Consider the following 15,271-nt stretch of genomic DNA (forward strand, 5'->3'; position numbering starts at 1 on the left):
AGAGGTGTGGGGACAGATGTTTAAAACCTAGAAATATTTTGAATGTAGAGTCAGCAGCATTTCCTTTTGTAAGGAATATAAATAGTATAAGGGGGGAAAAGAGTCAAAGATAACTCTAGAGGTTTTGATCTGAGCAACTGAGAGAACAGCTTGCCTTTCACTCAGATTGGGAAGACGTGAGTGGAGTAAATTTCACAGGGAAGACTAAGGGTTAGTTTTGGACATGAGTTTGAGGTATCAGTTATGTACTTGTTAGGAAATATTAGTAATGGTAAGTCAATGAATGAATAATACTCTTATATGAGTTGAGGCAAAAAAAAAGTATAAAGTCCTTACGAAAAATAAACTGCTTTTTTGTCAGTTTTTTAGAGGCACTGTTTACTCAATAGGTCTATTATGTGCTAGATGCCTTTCTAAGGCTCTGGGAATATATTTATGAAGAAAACAGGCACAAGTTACTGTTCTCATGAAGATTATATTCCAGTGGGTAGGGATGGATATTTTAAGAATTACATAAACAAATAAAATATATAGTAGTTTAGAAGGTAATGTATGCATTCAGGTAAGAAACATATATGAAAGTGAAGGGGATATTAGAAGTATCAGCAAGGTGGGGCTGGGTGCTATTATTAAAAATTAAGCCTCGCAAATGATGGTTGCCTAGAACATCCAGACAGTCATACAACACCCAGAGAAGCTTTTTAAGAACGTACAGTATTTATAAGGAGCTTGAGGCAGAGGACTGTGAGCATCACTTGTAACCTTTAATTTAACCTAAGAGGACATTTCAAATGAAAGGATTCTACAAATGTATCTGACAGCACAGATAACATTAAGACACATGAAGTTTGCTCATATCCATTCAATTCCATCATTCATACTTAAACAGTTCAGCTCCCACTTGTGGCTTGGTGAGGTAAAGGAGTCCCATTTTCAGCTAGTATAATCAAGATTTCATCTGTTTCCAGCAGAGGAAAAGATGGAAAAAGGAAGATGAGGGGAAAATAAGAGCTTTGGAGAGGAAAGAGGCAGGCTGGTAGAAAACAGATTAAGAGTCATGCATTCTAAAGCATCAGAGAAAATCTAGGCTGAAAATTTTGAGAATTGTAATAATTTAAATGTGTCGAGTATTTACTGTTTGATAGAAATTGTTCTAAGTGCTGCACATTTATTAGATCATCCAATCCTTATAACAACTCTAAGAAATGGATACTATTTTTATCCCCATTCTACAGATGCAGAGCCTGGGGCTCATAATGTTTAAATAGCTTGTCAAATTCACACAGCTAGTAAGTGACGAAGCGGTGACAATTTGATGCTATATCACATGTTCTTACCTGCTAAGCAATGCAGCCTACCTTACTCTCAGGTGAGAACAGCCTGCCCTACTTCCATTTAAGATTTGTTGCACATTCCTTTTAGCCATCTTTGTGCATTTACCAAAATAGAACACAGCATTGGAGAAAACAAGACTCGAGGCAAAATGCCACATTACAGAAATTTTTATTTTGGAGGTATACTTTTCCTTCCAGAAACTATTAGCAATATAACTGAACATGGTATATTTAACTACACATAATTCATCTGGTCACGTACACACACACACACACACACACATACAATTTGTCAGTGGTATTAAACTTGCAATCACTAATCTGTAAAATTTCTTATTACATTATGTGAATGTCCACAAATTAATGAATAAACATTCAATTGGTTCCTTTCCTCTCTAATGATGCCCTAACCTTAGTCTTAACCACTATGAAAGATGATAATAATAATCATCTTTTAAAATTTGCGTGCAGTATTTTCCTTGATATTTACACCAACCCAATGAGGTAGGAATTATCCCTGTCTTGGAAGACACAGAGTTTTATGGACTTACATATTGTTACTCAGCTAAATAATATCAGAGCTGGATCGCAGCCAGGTCTCTTGGTCTCGTGCTCTTCCACATTCTGCCCTATCATCATGCACAAACAGATTGACTGCAAAACTCATCAACAAAGGAAGGTGGTTTATTATGCCTAAATCTTTTCTCTCTGCCACTTAATCACCAGAATGACTTAGTGCCAAGTCTGTTTAACAATCTAAAGATCTAAATCTAAATCCATTCCTAAAAAGAGAAAGGGAAACAGAAAAGGAAGAGGAAACTGGGAAAAAGAAAAAGGGAAGGAAACAGAAGCCCTTCTTTTGAGGAATTGCAAATACTTTGGCTACAATATTGTTAACAGGTAGAAAAAGCAGTGATGAGTACTGTCAGAACAGATTTTAAAGATAGTGCCTGACCTTGGAGTTAAGTTAGTGCTGTTGCATAACTGGAATTAAACTCTCTCCATGTTCTAGTATAACCATGGTTGGAATTTCCTCTATAGCTTTTTGATAATAAACACAGTCCTTTTTAAGGGGGGTGGGGAGGTTAAATATTTGCTCTTTGCTTAAATAAAGTAGCATTCATCCTTTAATACTGGAGAATGCAAGTCATTGTTGCTGATTTCTAGTTTAACCACTGACATTTTATAAAGCCAATGCACTTAATAGAGGGATCCCAAAGAGTGCACCTTCTGACTGTGAATCATGATGATCTGTAAAGCCCTCCAATGGACAGTGCTTGGGGTAAATGATTAAGAGTCTGTAAAGGAAAGTCACCAGGAACGAAACTATGAAACTGTGCTACAATGATCCATGAGCTCCTCTGGTCTCTCTTTGTTTTGGAAGAAGGAAAATATAGTTCTAGAGCTTTATTTTATGGCTTACACCAGGGTTTTAGTTAACTATTATCTTAAATTAAATTATAAGGCCTGCTATTGGGCTTCACACCAAAATAAATTTAAAATATCATCAATTACATGAACATAAAGCATTATTAAAACTCAGGTAAATACAATAAAGGGTCCAAAGAGATGAGAATGAGGTCTTTAAAAATTAGAAAATGTTAGAAAATGAGGTCTTAAAAAACTTCACTGAATTCTTATTCATCTTAGAATGTCTCATCCTTCCAGTGTTTGTCTTTGCTTATTGTTCCAAATAGAATCTAGTTTATTCTCCCTTGAACATTAGATGTGATGGGTTTCATTAAAATGGCATAACTTGTGAAATTCCCTGGGAAATTTTACAGACACCTGAATGAATAAGCAATCTATTAAATTATAGATATATAGCTTTGATAATAAGTTCACTTTCACAAACTCTAGTTCTTTTGGTCCCAGGGTACAAAAACCCAGCTTAAGGCATTTGAAGTTAACACAGTGGAAAAATAATGGAATTCATATAATGTAGCAATAGATTATAGTTGACTGGGCCAGTGTTGGGGGCAGGGGTGGCTCTTCCATGGGGAAACATAAGCATGCTCCATTTCACTGAGTAACAGAGAAAAGGAAAATTGTCAGATGCGTGAGGGAGAATTGTGGCGAGAAGGAAAATGCGTTAGGAAAAAAAGAGCAGCCCAGAAAATGGTGGTGTCAACAGACTTAAGACAGTCAGAATTGTCAGGTGGAATGGATCACATGAGGTTTTTGAGTTGCACTATAACATGTAGAACATTTAATAGAAGATAATGCAAGCTCTTAAATCACTATCAACGTGCTTTTAGAATTTCATTAGCAATCAGGTAGAGAAAGAGCAAGGTCATGTTCCTGCAAAGAGGTGCTGACATCTTTATTTCCACTTTCCTGTGCAGTTGCACAAACGAAGGGTAAATTCCTCTTTCAACTCTGCACATCATCGTCTAGATTGTTCCATCCAGAGTGACAATGAGATAGAAGGAAGATTTCTCTTTATAAACTTTTAAGCTTTCCTTTTCTTTCTCTCTCTCTTTTTAAAAGAATGACACTTTGGGGTTTATTCTCAAAATAGTATTTTCTAAATGCAGTCCAACCTATAACCCTATTTTCTCTACTCTAACACTACCTTATCAAATGATGTAAAGATTTGCATTAAATTGCTAGAAAGAAGATTTTAGTATATGAAAGGAGGAATTTCTTCTAAGAAATGGAGTCAATGCTATTCTCACATTAAAAGAAGGCATCTTTGGATATATCCTTTCATCATTCAATTTCACATGGCTAAAGGAAAAGGATATAGATTTTTTTCATGAATTATTCCCCTTTGGAATTCTGTTTGCAAATAAACATATTACCTGTAAAGCAATTTGTAAAAATATAACTAGGATACTGCACCCAACAATGATGTAATTCATACTCTATTTAAGGACTCACAGAACTCTTAACAACATCAGCCACATGCTAGATGAAGATACAAGTCTCAACAAATTTCAAAAATTAAAATATTTCAGAATATACTCTTCTGATCACAATGGAGTTAATTTGAACATCAATTAAGAATTCATTAAGAAGTCCAAACTGCTGGAATATTAAATAATATATATTTTAGAAAATCCATTGAACAACAAAAAATCAGAATGAGAATTAGAAAAATATCCTAAACTTAATGAAAATGATAAGCAACATATCAAAATGGATGGAATGTAGCTAAAACAGGGCTCAGAGGGAAATGTGTATTGTTTTACGACATATTTAATCAGGTTAAAAATCAACATCCAACCTTGTTTCTCAAGAAACTTCAGTAAAACTAACCCAAATAAAGTAGATAGACTGGAATAATAGTGATTATATCAGAAGAAAGTGAAATAGAAATGTACAATAAAGAAAATCTGAAAACAAAAATTTAAGACTAAGTAAGAATAACACAGAGACAGAGAGAGCGCAAGAAGCACACAAAAGCATTACTTCAGCAATAGAGACAAAACAGACAAATTCCTTAGAAACACAATGTATCAAAACTGGTACAAGAAAAAGAAGTGAATGGTTATATAAATTATCACCATTAAATTTATGTTTGAAAGCTGTTTAAAGGCACAGAGTGCCATAATTGAAAATATGAAAGTTACTATACAGAGTTGTATATAGAGTATGATTCCAACTTCTACACATACAACATGGGTGTAAAATCTGGAATGAAGAAACTGGAATAATAGTAGTTATCTTTGTATGGTAGAAATATTGGTAACTTTTTGCTTTCTTTATTCTTCTTTGTGTTTCTAAATTTTCTACAGTGTGCATGTATTCCCTTATTCACCTGAAACCAAAGTTTTTAAAAACTTCCCCAATTATTTATTTCTTAATTCATGTAATGTTTTCCATTTCATGTACATCTATTTAAAGTCATGTATAGCATCTGATCATGGCAAACTGACTTTCCAAATGATATTACCCCCGGACTAGAGTTATTCTTTTTGCAGTAAGTGTTTTGGTCCGTCTTGACATTTAAAATTTAACTTTCTTGTTTTTACATCACACATTTGATTTTTCTAAACACTAACTGAGAGTGACACTTATATATGATTCTCTCCATATGTAACATTCTTGAAATGACGAAAGTATAGAAATGAAGAACAAATTAGTGGTTGCTAGAAGTTAAGAAGAGGGTGAGGTAGGAGGGAAGTAGGTGTGGTTATAAAAAAGGCAACATGATGTATCCTTAAGATGGAAATGTTTCTAATCTTGACTCTATCAGTGTCAATATCCTGGTTGTGGATGTTATACAGTAGTTTTGCAAGATGTTACTATCAGGGAAATTTGGTAAAGAATTCATGGATTTCCCTATATTATTTCTTATATTTCATTTGTATTTACAGTTATCTTAAAATAAAAGATTTAATTAAAAAACACATAAGCTATAATTATAAGCCTTCATATATATTAGTTTTAAAAACAATAAGAATAAATCAAATTATAAGGCCCTTAGTCAAAGAACAGAAAACATTTCATGAAATAATTTAATCTGTTTTTTTGTTACTACATAGACATTGTTTCAGTGTAATTTTATATTAATTTGAGAAAGATAGCCATTTTTCTATGTTCCTTTTTACTGTTAATTTACATACTGCTATGTGTGATTCAGCAATGAGCCTTATGTTCTCAATCACCTTTAAATAAAAAATTTAATATTAGTGCCACCTTTTTAACAAGTATAAAGGAAATCTCCATAATGAAGAACAATTCAATAATGAACTCTACATTCAGTCTACAGAGCTTGAGCAAGAACTGATTGGGTAGAATATAATTAGGAGCATTACAGCTTTCTGTGAAAGAAAAGATTAATATTTGGACAAGTCAAGGAACCTTAAGGGAAGCACTTCTTTATGTAATTGAGAAGTGCTGGGTTACACATACCTTAGAAAAAGAATCATTTGTCTCTAACTTTAACATTGGTATCAATTAAAGTATCCTCTAGTTATATCTGGTGGCCAAACAGTGCAACAAAAACTTAAAGTTTTGTAGTCATTTAATGTTAACTCAGCACAGTATCAAGGACAATTTATCTTTGAGTTTCTTGATTTAGAATTTAAGTTTTCAAGGCTGTGACAAGCACTATTGTCAGGAAACAACAAAAAAGAAACAGCTGTCATGAGATTTACAAATCAGATCCAGGAAGTGATGATAAAACTGCAGAGTTATTTTTATCTGTTTTAACAGACAGCTTCTGAAGGTGTTGACTCTCTTAAAAAGAATGTAAATCAGAAGTCAGAAAAGTTTCATTAAGTACATTATTGTCAGAGTACCTAAAATATATGCCTAACGTCACAGTTTCCACATCTTCACTCTCTACTTGTTTTGTTTTCACCAAGTATTGCCATATGCAGGAGCCGTATACATTTTTAATATCGATAGGTTTCTCACCCTCAGTACAGTGTTTTCCTTTAATTTTAGTCTTAAAAAAAGTCTGTTTTTAAAAGACTGTTGCCCATTTTTTACATGGGTAGGCTTCTGACAGCCATGACACAGTTTTGCAGTTATTGAGATCCTTATTCCTTCATGGTCAAGCAAGAAATGAAGCAGAAGCAATGTCTGATGAACACAGATCTTAAGATTTCAATTATCTTCTGCCCACGACCTCAAGTTATAACTACAAATCTGCTCACTGCCCTTCCCTTGCATAGAACTCGAAAATAATCTCCAGTTCTTTCTTCCACAGGAGAGATGCTGCATTGACCTCTCTTGACCAATATTTACTCATTGCCTCTTCAAACTTAGCTGAAATTTGAATTAAATATACTTCACCCTCATCACTGCTTGACTCAAGGTAGTGTCACAGCACTTACTGTTTTTGATGTACAGCAATGTTGATCCCTCAAAAGTAGCCACTCAGATCTTCAAATTGAACTCAGGACCAGGGCCAAATCTAATGAGATACAAGGGACAAAGTCAGTTAAGGACCATAGTGCTTGGGTTCTCTATGAGGCCCCATCTCTTCCTCAGCCAAGTGATAACATTACATATCAATAGAGTCATCCACTGGAAAGATTCCTTAACCGTTCAGCTGGCTTAAAGTTTTCAAGTGATTTGGAAAACTAACTAAAAGTCTGTCTGCATTATTGGACTTTAGATTAAAAAACTCAATAGATGCATTTAGAATCACATTATTAACCAAAAATATGGATTTTAACATAGAAGTCTGGAACAGGTTTGGTCTAGTTAATCACACACTGATAATTTATATATGCAGATGAGAACTTGTGAAAATCCTTGTGAGATCTGTGATAATTTCATCTAATTCTAATATTGTAGGCTAACCTTCTGAATAGATGCTAAATGAATTGAATAATTACTTTAGTCTGAATCTAGTCACAGTTTTTATGGGTAGCTGCATTTTAACAGATTAAAGGAATGCAAGTGGCAGCACTAATCAGTGAATTAGTTTGAAGACTAGAAAACACAGTGTCCATAAATCTAAGACTGTAAGCATTTTCCCATGGGACCTGTTTATTGCATCTTTAACTTTTTCTAGCCACACTTCTATTTTCACAACACATACATTTCTATATGTAAAACCACATTCCAAATATACTGGTGAAGTGATTTTTTTTTTAAGCAACCCAGAAGTGACTTTTAGGAAACAAAGATATTTGGCAATGGGAATAACTGTTAACAATGGCTACTTTTCAATAAACTTGCGTATCTGTAATAAACATGGATCATCTCACAACAGTTAAAATTTCACTTTCCAGAGAATTAAACAATTTCAGACAAAGGCCATGTCATCCAGACTCCTGCTTCCAATTAGAACAGCCCTAATAATTAGTGTTGGCCTTTCAGGTAAACACATGGTAGTGTGTATGCACTAGTACATAATAAATGATAAGAGAGTTGCTTGTGTAAAATGTTTGCCAAGTCAATAATATGCCTGAATTTCCTCGCAAGAGTCACCATTTTAGATCAAGATACAGATACCCTTATTTATATATTTTTGGCCTTATTTTAACTTAGGTTATAGATTAACCTTATACTCTAGCAAGTCTCACAAAAAAGCACCCATAAATAAAAGATGGGAGAAGGACTGAATAAAGTAAAAGACGATAAACTCCTACAGAGCCTTCAAGTAGGGACTGGGACCTGTATTAATTTCCTATTGCTGCTATAACACATTACCACAAAGTTAGCAGCTTAAAAAAAATAACCAAGACCCTTTGTCAGTGGTTAGGGAGTTGAGAGAAGGATGAATAGCTGAGTATAGAGGAGTTTTAGGGCAGTGAAACTATTGTGCAATGTATTATAATGGTAGATACATATTATAAATTTGTCCAAATGCATAGAATTTACAACACCAAGAGTGAATCCTCATGTAAACTATGGACTCTGGGTGATTATGATGTGTCAATGTAGGTTCATCAACCATGACAAATGCACCACTCTAGAGGAAGACACTGATAATGGGGGAGGCTATGCATGTGTGGGGCAGAGAGTATATGAGAAATCCCTATGCCTTCCCATCAATTTTGCTTTGAACTTAAAACTGCTCTAAGACAAGTATATATATATATTTTTAAAAAGACCAATTTATTATTCACAGTTCTAAAGGCTGGAAGTCTGAGTACAGTGTGCCTGAGTATGCCTGTAAGGGCTTACAATGGCACAGTCAAGGTGTCAGGCAAGGCTGTTGTATTTATCTGGATGCTCTTGGGGAAAATCTGCTTCCAGGTTCAAGGAAGATACGTTGCAGAATCAATTTTGTGCAGCGCTAGGACTGAGGTCCCTGTTTCCTTACTGGGCCTAGGCCTGAGGTCGTTCTCATGTTGTAGAGGCTGCCCACGTTCCTTGGCTTATGGCTTCCTCCATCTTAAAAGCCAGCAAAGATATATAGAATCCTAATCCTATTTCTCTTGCCTCTTCCTGCTTTAAATCAGTGTTTGCCTTGCCCTTCTGCATTCTCCTGTTCCTAAAGGACTCATGATTAGATTACATTGAGCCCACCCAAATAATCCAGGAAAATCTCCCTATCTTAAAGTCGATTGTTTAGTATTTTTACTCATATTTTCAAAGTCCCTTCATAGCAGTACTTACATTAGTGTTTGAATAACCAGGAGTTGGGAATCTTGGAGTGACATTTTTAGAATCTTCCCTGCCATAGAAGCACATCTATTGCATTGGAAAGAAACTGGGGAAAGGAAAACCAGCTTCACTAAATTATTTATGAGAATAACCATAAATTCAAAACTGCTTTTTTTTCTATTTTGAATTTTAGGGAACTAAATTTTTTGTAGTTGTTTGGTTTTTTTTTTTTTTTGGTTTTTATGTGAGGTTTATTTGTAACTTAAAGTAAACCTGATCATTAGAGAAAATTTGAAAAAAAAATATAGAATGAAAATGTGAAAATGATATGCATAGTTCCACCAAAGACAAAAACATTAAAAATGAACGTGCTTCTTTTTGTATGCCTTAGACAAGAGTCATGTGTGTGATTAATGATTTCCATTGCTTAAGCATAATTGTCATCACATTTATTTGGATTTCTGAATGGCGGAAAACTACTGGTGGAAGAGTTTATTCCTAAAGAATTTGAGGGGGTTCAACGACAGCAGCATTTATGCCCACCATAAGTGATAATAATTTCCTGGATTTCTTTTTCAAAGTTTCACACTTGAAAGAAGAAGGCAACTACTCAGTTTTCTTACAGGTTGAATTAAATGGTCAGTGCAAACAGATGTGGCTTGGTAAAATGGCGATTTTCCCAAATCTCACGATGTGGGTTGGTGATGTGTTTGTTACGTGAGAGAACTCTATTCAGCTTTTCTCCCTAAACTTCCAAAATCTTGAATGATTATTTGGAGTTTCCATAGTCAATTGGAATATATCTCTAAATAACCATTTGAGGAAGTGAAAAAAAGGCATTTTGTCTGAACCTAGGTATTAAGTGAAAATGTTTTATTATTGCATTTACATTTAAAATGTATCTCAGTTGGATATAAAATGTATTGAATTACAAATTTCTTTCTATCAAGATTCTAAACTTTCTCTATCTGACTTGATATTAAGTTGTAAATGAGAAGCCGAAATTCAGTATGATATGTTCTGGAGATTAGCAGAATTTTCTACTTGAATATATATAAGAGTTTACTTTTCTTTATCATTAAAATTGAAAACGTTTCAAGTATCTTCTAGATGTAGGTCTCTTTGTCTGCATGTGTGTGTGTGTGTTTCTTGTAGCAACGTTCTGTAATAAATGAAGAATAAATTGGTTTTATATTACTGCTTCGGTCAGTATTTGGTATTAACTCCAGGGACACTAACAACTCTTAGATTACATTTTGCGTTCTGACTACTTACGTGTCATATTCTCTGTCATTGTTTTCATTTTATTTTCCTCTGAATATTCCAGAAAAATGACTTTGGAACAGTGACTCAAGTGTTTTCTTCTACAACACTGGTATAATCTGACAGTGTCAATTCTGTTCTTGTATTTTCAGTTCCCCTGCAAACATTTCTATGTTACTATCTTTCTTTTTACAACATTCTGTGGGCTTTATATCTTTACCTATTTCTTCCACGTGATTTCTGTTTCTTTCACGTAGAAGACGTTCTTTCTTTTTTTCCTATTAAAGATACCAAACAGATTTTTACAATTTCTTTCTAGTTCTTCAAGGAAATCATTTTTAGGGATTTGTGAGTCTTCAGGAAGAGTTCTCCTAACACTGCTCTACAACACGAATTCAGAGTCCCACGTTTGTTTGTACGACTCTCCTAGAAAGGTGAGAACTATATCGAAATCCTGTGTTTGCTAACAATGTGAATGAATACTCTTGATCTTGTTATCTGCTAATTTCAGTGTTAGTCAGCTCTCCTTTTCAAATGGCTAACTGAAAAAAAAAATTAAGCCTTTAATTAAGCCTTTAAAATGAATTTGCTTTGTGAATACTTTTATAGAAGGCAGCTCTTTCAGACTTGAGCTCTTCTCCTCCCTCCAGTTTCATGTTTCTCTGAGTACATAGGGCACTTGCATCCAAAATCTGTATTATTCATTGGTGCCAAAGCTAACCTTGACTGCCTTAACTACAATTAGCACGGTCTAATGAGAGTTCAGAAAGACCTACTTTTGAATCTCCACCCTATCACTTTCTAGTTTTATGGCTTTGGGAAAACTTCCTAACCTTGTTAAATCAGTTCTTTCATTACTCACTTCGCAGGATGGTTGTGCTGGTTCTATGAATTATGTTCAAAGACACATATAAAGTTCCTAACACTGGGCATATCACAGAGGTAAAAGTCAGCAGTAAGTTTAAATATAATTACACTCCCAGGATGTAATAAGTCACCATCAACTACTCTTTTCCTGTACAGGTTTTCCCCTCATTGTTGCAGATTTTGGCTATTTATGAAGAGCAAATTTATACTGACGGAAGAGATGGGGAGGGGTTAGGTTTGCACGTTGCCTCATAAGTGGCACACCCCTGGGAGAGAGACAGTCGATTGCTTTTGCTGCTGGTATAGTTCTTGAATGTAGAAACCAAAGGGCGAAATGTCTCTGCTAACGAATTGCAGGCAGAGGTTGTATAAACTGTCAATTTTATTTTTCAATCTCATTCCCTCAGGCTCCTTAAGTAGAGGAAATCCCTCACAGCTTATTGCCATATGTTGACAGTCGTCCCTTATTGTTAATGAGTGTTTGTGTATATACATGCCTTAATAAGTATTTTAATGGGTCGGTGGTCTACCTCAGAGGCTGCTAAGATAACACGTGGAACAAAAAGCTATGACTTGGTAAAAATTTCCCTCTTTAACTCAAAATTCTTGCAGTCTTATTTTAAAAACTGCCAACTTCTAGATGGTAGTTATATGATAAATTAGTCAAATTCATTTGGGAAATACCAGATCAGAAAATAATAGTTTATTGCATTATGACTTAAGAACTACAACGTACTGCTGTGCATCATCAGTCTCAGGAAGGAGGTATAGCAGATAAGGTTCTTCACATTAGTTTGACTATGAATAAAACGTTTGGGAGGTAAACAGCTGCCGTGGACATTCTTGATGTGCCACCTAGAAACCCGCACATCTCTTTACTACCACTGTGCCCTGTCCCCCAGCTTCTGCTTATTTTGCTGCTAAAATGCCTCACCTGAAAATGTCTTCAAAGTATCATTTTGGGGCAGTGGAACTGCCCTGCCAGTTGGATGAAATGGAAATGCAGGAAAGTTTATACCCCTTTTCATTCTCATTCCTCACCCATCCATCCCCTTCCTGATTCATAGCCAATTTCTGACTGGTGTGGGAATACACACCTGAGTCCAGATCCTTTGCTGGGGAAACTCTCAGGTGTACTCCAGAACTTCCCTGCGGACCAGGCTGAGTCTGGGTCTTCACTTGAGGTTCCATCCTTACTTGGAAGTCCCCTTCCCTGCCCTGCTTCCCTACTCCCCCACTTCCCAGTGGTGTCTCCTGGAAGCATATATTTAATAAATCACTTGCACTCAAATCCTCGGCTAGGAGTCTCTTTCTAGAAAGATACAACATAAAGCGGTAGAATATTTTGGACCCAGGACTTGAGAATCAAAAATTGAAAACACTGCTTTATAGCATTATGATTGCATTTGAAATATGGAGAAGTGTGCTTCAAAATTTGGGTATTAACAAGCAGCTCAAGTAACTTGATGTTTAAGAGTAAAGTAACCAGAAGTATGTATTAGTGCATATTAAATATGTACCAATAAAGAAGGTCTTCCACTGTTGTCTACTGGTTCCAGGCTCTGTCACTGTATTTGTCAGATGTATTTCTGTAATTTCTTTTGAAGACTTTTACTCTTTACTTTCTTAATTATTTTAAACAATCACTTCAGGAAGTTTCACTACCAGGAGTAAAATTTATATTAGCCTATTTAAATTTCAAATAGTAATCAATTAGAGCTGGGAGAGACCTTAATGATCATCTATTTTATTATTATTTTTTGGAGGGGGGGAATTAGGTTTATTTATTTATTTTTAGTGGGGGTACCAGGGATTGAATCCAGGACCTTGTGCATGCTAAGCACGTGCTCTACCACTGAGCTATACCCTCCCCCTGATCATCTATTTGAATCCTATCATTTCAAAGATGAGGAAACTTAAATTTAGAGAATAAAAGTTATGGCCCAAGGACACACAGAACCATCTCAAGTTTTTTGATTCCTAGTCAGATATTTAATTTTTACACAGTGTGTCTTTCTAATTTTACAAATCATAATTAAGCAGGAATGCATTATGTTTCTGGAATGTTCAATTCAGCTATATTTCTATTCACAAAAATATGATCATTGCTTTATGTAGAGATCTTATTTAACATTCTAAACTGCACAAATTGAAAACTGATTTTTCTGTTTATCTTGATTGTGAGAAAGGAAGAAAATATTTAAAAATTCATATATACAGCAAAAGGCAATAAAATTGCTCATACGTTCCATGATTTCACTTTAAAATGTTTAGCTATTATAAAAAGCTTAATATTATTGGCCCCAAAATAGAAAGGAAATCTTTTTCTTCTTGTTGTTCAGAAAACACGGCAGTTATTTAAACATGGAAAAGAAACAAATTCCAAAACTTCTCTATAGCTCAAGTTACAGTCAAATTTTTGGTGTAAGCAGGGATGGCTCTGAAAATGAAAGAGGGTTTTAGTAGTAATTATGCTGGATCTGTCCCAGCAAATTGGAATGTGTGGTCATTCTTCCTGTGAATGCTTTAGTAGACTCTGCAAATCCTACCTTCTCCAAAAGGAGTTCCTTATTCATCCTCTCACAAGACAAGCTCTTTTCCTCACCAACCATCCATAGCCCAGGGGCATTTCTCTCTTCTTCACCCCAAGTTACTTGGTTTCTCTCTGTGTGTCTCTCTGTGCTCTCTCTCTTTCTCTCTTGGTCCATCTTGCACCCTCCACAGTGGCTAGAACAGCACAGTGCCCTATAAATGGTGTTTCAGTTCAATTACTTAGGAGTCAATCGTACAGAGATGACTAGACTTCCACCTAAAAATAACACTCATATACCCAGTCAAGCCAAGCTCGAAGTCCTGTGTTCTGTTCTGTTACCAAATGAAGAGCTAATTATGATGTAGAGAAGTGATAAACAATGATCATTGCTATAGATAAATTAAGGATAAAATATATGTGTATATGCCTTAATTATTTCTTACTTACATCTCAGATTTTATATTATATAAAAAGTCCAGAGGGGCTGTAGATGTTTGGTGACAAATCAGAGCATTCATTAGTTTTCTATTCTTTTCTTGCAACCCAAGCTAATTTTCCTAATAGCTAATGATTCTTCTAATTGCATTACAAGCTCAGTGAATATTGATCCCAGAGCAAATATGGAGGAAAATAAGAAATGAATAAAATCAAAAGGAAAAGTAATGCAAATTCTTTTTCTCATGATCTCCTTGCATGCCATGTTAATGCTTTTTGATACAGTAATCAGCATCTCTGTCTACCTTGTTCCATTATAACAAGACTGATTAAAATATCAGTCCATGGTAATACAATCAACGTATGCGGTTATTGGTACTGAGGCATTAATGTCACAACACCACTTTACATTCTCCGTACATGGAGATGGAGTGAGTGGAGACTGTTATCTCAGCCATGCTAGGGACCAGTTTCTTTCTCACAGCTTCAGAAGATCCTACAGGTTAGGTGGTACCATTCTCTAATGTTTTCAAATGTCAAACATAATTTGGGATCTATTGTCCTTGAAGTGCTTGTTCCATATTACAGAGAATGGAAATGGCTCCAAGGTATAGAAAAACTGTCAAGCTCTCGGGTCAGTTTTGTTAACTACCCTTGTTCCTGATTAGGCTAATCTGATAATTCATAAAGCCTGTCAGTACACAATTTCACAAACATCTGCAGTGAAAAAGGACATCAAAGAGATAAATAAATGTTGAACAGATTTCATTTTAGGTACTTTCACGTATTATTTCACTTTATCCTCAAAATAACTGTGGCAGAT

General features: G+C 35.0%; 1 long non-coding RNA gene across 2 annotated transcripts in view; it reads right to left on the reverse strand.

Annotated features, from left to right (window-relative positions):
* Nucleotides 1-6,914: 6,914 nt before the first annotated feature.
* Nucleotides 6,915-15,271, reverse strand: part of LOC135321484 (uncharacterized) — a 398,183-nt gene continuing 389,826 nt past the window's right edge. For both annotated transcript variants that reach the window (XR_010381261.1, XR_010381260.1), the window contains one exon: nucleotides 6,915-7,203. This is a non-coding gene — a long non-coding RNA (uncharacterized LOC135321484). The remainder of the gene's footprint in view (nucleotides 7,204-15,271) is intronic.

This window comes from Camelus dromedarius, chromosome 6, assembly GCF_036321535.1.
Source record: "Camelus dromedarius isolate mCamDro1 chromosome 6, mCamDro1.pat, whole genome shotgun sequence".
NCBI classification, from domain to species: domain Eukaryota; kingdom Metazoa; phylum Chordata; class Mammalia; order Artiodactyla; family Camelidae; genus Camelus; species Camelus dromedarius.